Source organism: Macrosteles quadrilineatus, unplaced genomic scaffold (genome assembly GCF_028750875.1).
Source record: "Macrosteles quadrilineatus isolate MER2022 unplaced genomic scaffold, UCM_ALF_1.0 Scaffold_297__1_contigs__length_111264, whole genome shotgun sequence".
Lineage (NCBI taxonomy): Eukaryota > Metazoa > Arthropoda > Insecta > Hemiptera > Cicadellidae > Macrosteles > Macrosteles quadrilineatus.
The window spans coordinates 58,161-65,313 of record NW_026542890.1 but is presented as its reverse complement, the minus strand read 5'-3'; the positions used below and the strand labels follow the sequence as shown (position 1 = coordinate 65,313).

General features: G+C 33.1%; 1 long non-coding RNA gene across 1 annotated transcript; it reads left to right on the top strand.

Annotated features, from left to right (window-relative positions):
* The first annotated feature begins 3,875 nt into the window (after positions 1–3,875).
* LOC128982413 (uncharacterized) lies at positions 3,876–5,883 on the top strand. The gene is made up of 3 exons (XR_008489665.1): positions 3,876–4,145; positions 4,875–4,957; positions 5,770–5,883. It is a non-coding gene; the product is annotated as an uncharacterized LOC128982413 (long non-coding RNA).
* The last annotated feature ends 1,270 nt before the right edge of the window (positions 5,884–7,153 follow it).

Genomic DNA, 7,153 nt, shown 5'->3' with positions numbered 1-7,153 from the left:
GTTTTTTGGAGGAATCCCTCTAAATAACAAGACATCCCTCTAAATAACAAGACATCCCTCTAATAAACTAGACATTCTGCTAAATATTAAGACATCCCTCTAAATAACAAGACATCCCTCCAAATACCAAGACATCCCTCTAAATATTAAGACATCCCTCCAAATAACAAGACATCCCTCTAAATAACAAGACATCCCTCTAAATATTAAGACATCCCTCCAAATAACAAGACATCCCTCTAAATATTAAGACATCCCTCTAAATAACAAGACATCCCTCTAAATATTAAGACATCCCTTTAAATAACAAGACATCTCTCTAAATAACAAGACATCCCTCTAAATAACAAGACATCCCACTAAATAACAAGACGTCCCTCTAAATAACAAGACATCCCTTTTAAATAACAAGACATTCCTCTAAATAACAAGACATCCCTCTAAATAACAAGACATCCCTCCAAATAAAAAGACATCCCTCTAAATAACAAGACATCCCTCCAAATAACAAGATATCCCTCTAAATAACAAGACATTCCTCCAAATAACAAGACTTCCCTCCAAATAAGAAGACATCCCTCTAAATAACAAGACATCCCTCTAAATAACAAGACATCCCTCTAAATACCAAGACAACCCTCTAAAAAACAAGACATCCCTCCAAATAACAAGACAACCCTCTAAAAAACAAGACATCCCTCTAAATAAAAAGACATCTCTCCAAATAACAAGACATCCCTCTAAATAACAAGACATACCACTAAAAAACAAGACATCCCTCTAAATATTAAGACATCCCTCTAAATAACAAGACATCCCTCCAAATATTAAGACATCCCTCTAAATAACAAGACATCCCTCTAAATAACAAGACATCCCTCTAATAAACTAGACATTCCGCTAAATATTAAGACATCCCTCTAAATAACAAGACATCCCTCTAAATAACAAGACATCCCTCCAAATATGAAGACATCCCTCTAAATAACAAGACATCCCTCTAAATAACAAGACATCCCTCTAAATAACAAGACATCTCTCTAAATATTAAGACATCCCTTCAAATAACAAGACATCCCTCTAAATAACAAGACATCCCTCTAAATAACAAGACATCCCTCTAAATAACAAGACATCCCTCTAAATAACAAGACATCCCTCTAAAAAACAAGACATCCCTCTACATATTAAGACATCAATCTAAATAACAAGACATCCCTCCAAATAACAAGACAACCCTCTAAAAAACAAAAAAACCCTCTAAATAACAAGACATCTCTCTAAAAAACAAGACATCCCTCTAAATATCAAGACATCCCTCTAAATAACAAGACATCCATCTATATAACAAGACATTCCTCTAAATATTAAGACATCCCTCTAAATAACAAGACATACCTGTAAATAACAAGACATCCCTCTAAATAACAAGACATCCCATCTAAATTACAACACAACCCTCTAAAAAACAAGACATCCCTCCAAATAACAAGACAACCCTCTAAAAAACAAGACATCCCTCTAAATAACAAGACATCCCTCTAAATAACAAGACATCCCTCTAATAAACTAGACATTCCGCTAAATATTAAGACATCCCTCTAAATAACAAGACATCCCTCTAAATACCAAGACATCCCTCTAAATATTAAGACATCCCTCCAAATAACAAGACAACCCTTTAAAAAACAAGACATCCCTCTAAATAACAAGACATCCCTCTAAATAACAAGACATCCCTCTAAATATTAAGACATCCCTTCAAATAACAAGACATCCCTCTAAATATTAAGACATCCCTCTAAATAACAAGACATCCCTCTAAATATTAAGACATCCCTTTAAATAACAAGACATCTCTCTAAATAACAAGACATCCCTCTAAATAACAAGACATCCCACTAAATAACAAGACATCCCTCTAAATAACAAGACATCCCTTTTAAATAACAAGACATTCCTCTAAATAACAAGACATCCCTCTAAATAACAAGACATCCCTCCAAATAAAAAGACATCCCTCTAAATAGCAAGACATCCCTCTAATAAACAAGACATTCCGCTAAATATTAAGACATCCCTCTAAATAACAAGACATCCCTCTAAATATTAAGACATCCCTTTAAATAACAAGACATCTCTCTAAATAACAAGACATACCTCTAAATAACAAGACATCCCACTAAATAACAAGACATCCCTCTAAATAACAAGACATCCCTTTTAAATAACAAGACATTCCTCTAAATAACAAGACATCCCTCTAAATAACAAGACATCCCTCCAAATAAAAAGACATCCCTCTAAATAGCAAGACATCCCTAGTAGTCATGGCAGCGATCTAGCAGAAATTTGACCTTGAGATGATCTAGGTGTACTCTCAGCTGATTAGTTGACCACAGCTGACCACGTGACGTCAGTAGGTGTTTGTATTTTGTGGATAAAAAGTGTTGGCCTGACCGGGTTTCGAACCCCGGTCTTTTTGTTGGTAGTTGGAGTCGTTACCATATGAGCCACAACAGTAGTTATGGGTATAGTGGTAAATGACACCTTATACAGGGTACCTATACCCTTGTACCTATACCTTGCATATACAGGGTGTGTATTGGAGGTTTGATTTTAATATGGTTCACGGGTTCGAATCTAACCTAATATCATTTCCGGTTATTTAATTCTAGCCTATGCTAGAGGTTCACGGGTTTAAATCTAACCTAATATAAAATATATCATTTCCGGTTATTTAATTCTAGCCTATGCTAGAGGTTCATGGGTTTGAATCTAACATAACATAAAATATATCATTTCCGGTTATTTAATTCTAGCCTATGCTAGAGGTTCACGGGTTTGAATCTAAAATAACATAAAAAAATATATCTTTTCCGGTTATCGGGTTCAATCCTAAACTATGCTAGAGGTTCACGGGTTTGAATCTAAAATAACATAAAAAAATATATCTTTTCCGGTTATTTAATCCTATCCTATGCTAGAGGTTCACGGGTTTGAATCTAACCTAACATAAAATATATCATTTCCGGTTATTTAATCCTAACCTAATGGTATTGTATTATAGTGGGAGGTTCACGGGTTCGAATCTAACCAACCACTAATGCTATTATAGTGGGAGAATCCTAACGCACAGCTGTTTATTTCAGTTGATCATGTGACTTAGTTTAGAGGTTCATAGGTTCAATCCTAGTAGGTCTGGAAAAAAACACTTTATATAGTGTATAACGCTTAAGCGGAGCTTTACCGTTGATCATAATTGGTAATTGTTGAATGTTATATTATATAGTGTATAATAAATGTGAAATAAACAGATGTTAAAAACAAAAAAGATGTTGTTAAACAAAAAAGAAGATTACAAAAATTCAATAATTTTCAAACTTATAAACCACCTAGAAGATCAATGTGGCAACAGCGCAGAGACTTGGCAACGTCGCAGTCCAAGAAGAGAAAGCTCTAACATTGTAAACTCACCCTATTCTCTGACCGAACCTCCCTACAAATACCTCTTCAAGCTAGTTGTTAGTTAAATAGTGATATATGTAGTGCTTCTGGTTGCGTATGCGTTTGCGCGCTAGGTTTTTTGACTTTACCGTAAATCGTCATCCGACCGAAAATGTAAATATTTGTAAATAGTGTTTGTGTTAAATAGTCTAATGTGATAAACTGTGTTTGTTAAAAACAGCTGAAAGAGGGTTAAACTTTACTATTGAGTATAAAAAATGGTTTTTGTAAAGGCTGTCAAATAGTAAATGAGTTATTCTGGGTTGTTTTTTTTTTGTATAGTTAACTGTTTGTCCAGAAGGTTTGATCTCTTGTATATGTAACATAACCTCACTTTTTACCTATTACTACTGGAGTGCTAGTGTTGATGCAGTAATGAATGTATAAATATATAAGATTTACTATAATGGATTATAACCATGTATTACTTGTACTATATACATCTTTTAAATGTTTTACTCTAAGCTGTTAGAGCTAACAAACTTTTTATCATGTAGCAGTGATTCTTACTATCTCGGTTGATTACGTGACCTCAAACCAACGCTTTGTTAATTAGTACCAACTGATTATATGACATTGGATTGTCCTCTACAGTTGTGTAGTTCATTATGTCTTCTGTGGTACAGCTTCTATTATGGGTAAGTATTAGAAGTAACTATTTATTAAAACTAATACTATTTTGAAATTTGTATTATAATACAAATGTATTAACAATACAGGGTTTTTGAGGTTAAATAAAAACAGTAGATTTTACTCAGAGAAATATATATTTAGCCTATCGGCTATAAATTTTCTGCAAAAGGGACATCTATATACCCTGTGCGCGCAATTAGGGCACAGGGTATGCCCACATGGTTGTAAAGCAACTGTGGGGGCATTCTCTAGGCAAATCTGACACGTTACCAAATTAATTGGGGGATTTGATGGTCGTGGAACTCGTTCTGATATCATAGTGTCTATTTGGCCGGTAGTCTGCCTCAATACACCTTCTAACGTGTTACGGAGGTCCTCCCATAGAGCTGATATAACTGCTGGCTGTAGTCCACAAGCATTTGAATAACCCTCTAATGTATTTCCGGCTAAGCTAGCTACAGCTAGGAGTTCGGTTCGTAGCGTAGCAATCCTACCAGCTGCAGCTGCAGGTAGGGTGAATTCCGGGTTATTCACAGCCTGAAAGATATTATACAAGAATTAATGTTTTTATCTATTTATATAAAATAGTATAAACCATGAATCAGCTGGTTAGTAAAATTTATTACAGTAGTATATAATAAATCTCTCAAGTTGGAGGTAAACAATAGTTAAATTTTGTGTGGAAAGTTTAGTGTAAACATATTAATTTATTTATACTTAATTTCTCTTTAAAGGATACCTACCCTTTGAAGTAACCTCCTGCGAAAGGTTTCAAGGCGAGCGCTCTGCCGGCAGCTGCGACATTCATGTGTTTCAGGTATAGTTGAAGTAGAATTCTGAAAATAGAAACATATATATTAAGCTGATTTTTATTTACTTCGATATATAGTTGATTTATCATCAAGGTAATATTATATTTGGATCACTCATTTAATAGTTAATCTGTATCATATAAAACTGGGGTAGCTTTCTCTTCTAATTTAAATTTATTGTTGAAGGAATAAAAATAACTGAATAAACCTCTGTTATAAAAACATATACTACAGATTTATATAAACATTTGTAGATTTAATAATGTAGTGTTTAACTAATATTCTTTCTATAGATTTGTATAGGTGAAATATTTGTTTAAGTACTATATCAAGTCCCAATAAGTGGAAAATAATATGGTTTTATAAACCAGGTGTAGCCCACTGTTGGAATTTAAAACTTATTAGAACTAAAAATATATGTGTTGAAGTAACTTTGTGATTAGTTAACTAATGCAACTCTATTTAAGTGTAACAGTTTATTAGATTAATAGCTATAAAGATTAATAAGTTTGATAAATGTGGTGTTTTATTTTTAAATCTTTAAAAAAGAGATAAATAATAACAGAAAAAATCTAATACCTGTAATTGTATCTCAACACTTTTATTTGTTGTATATATAAGAAATTTATCATTAGTAACTAAAGCAAGCTTAGGAAGCTAATATGTTTAGTAGAGTTAAAACCATTGAAGTAATTACTTAACTATATCAGCAAAAAATAAAAAGTATGTTGAGTTGAATGATTTGATTTTGAGTTTGTTCTTACAGGCTATCGGTATTACACTTATATGTCTTGTAATGTTAAAATACTTATTACAGGTTGTATATGTTGGGGAGATTGTGATGGACCGGCTAATTCATCAGCTGTTGGCCGCTGTCTAGCAACACCAGCTGGGGTATTCACTGTTGAAGGTGTCTGGGATATAGCTGAAGTTGAAGGTAGTGTAGGTCTAACGATATTACCTATATCGGAAGATGGCTATTGAAAACAAAATAAGTATTAGTAATAGCTTAGGTAGTAATTACTTGATTACATCCGTAAAAAAATGTCGAGTTAATTAAATTGATTTTGTTAAAATACTATAATAATTTGTACTTGTTTCTACATGTATGTTTTATTAAACAGAACCTTACTGTTGAGCATAAAAGAATATTAAATATGTAGTAGTATTGGATGTTTATAATAAATGTGGAACAAACGATAATTTATCTATCTGATGTTAAAAACAGCTAAAAGAGGGCTTAACTTTATCATTAAAAGCTACTAAATATAGTAGCTTCGACTTGAAGGTGGTTGATAATTATCTAACTTCTTTGGTAATTATCTAACTACATCAGTAAAAATAAAAAAATGTCGAGTTAATTAAATTGATTTTGAGTTTGTTCTTACAGGCTATTAGTATTACACTTATATGTCTTGTAATGTTAAAATACTTACTACAGGTTGTACTCGTCTGGAAGGGTGGGATGGTCCAGCTAATTCAGCAGTCATTGCTCGCCGCATTGCAACATTAGCTCGTGTATTAGACGACGACCTATCTACAGATAACCATACTCCATCTGTTGAAGATGCCTGGGATACAGCTGAAGCTGGAGGTATTGAATGAGGTGTAATAGGAGGCACTAATAATGTAGGTCTAACAACAGAAACTATTGTTGGTGAGAGCTGTTGAAAATAAAATTAGTATTAGTAATAGGCGGGGTGTTATTAAAATAATATTAAATTGTTCAGGTAATGCTACCTACATGTTCTGATGAAAACATTCGTAGAAAACTTGAAGGTTCTAGTATTATCATATTTGTAATTTCTTCATGTGGAAATCCAGAAATAGGGATTGAAGCTGAAGGGATGTTTGTTAGGTCCCTCTCATAAAACACACCATCTCTCTGAAACAAATAGTTTAAAATGTAAATAGGTATAAGATTCTCTTAAACTATAAAAATCTTTTTTGTCTCTATATAACTCACCATAAGAATTCGTAGAACACAGGTAACATCGTTAATCCTTGAAGTTATATAATAATCCTCAACTAACAGCTCCTGCAAAGCTGTTGTATAAAGCTCGCTTACACACCTCTCAGCATAATCTTGGTCTACTTGCCGGAAGTTGGTGGGTATAGCAAGTCTAGCTATAACTTCTTCCTGAAACACAATCTTAGCTAAATAATGATATACAGTATAAACATATATAATATAAATTATA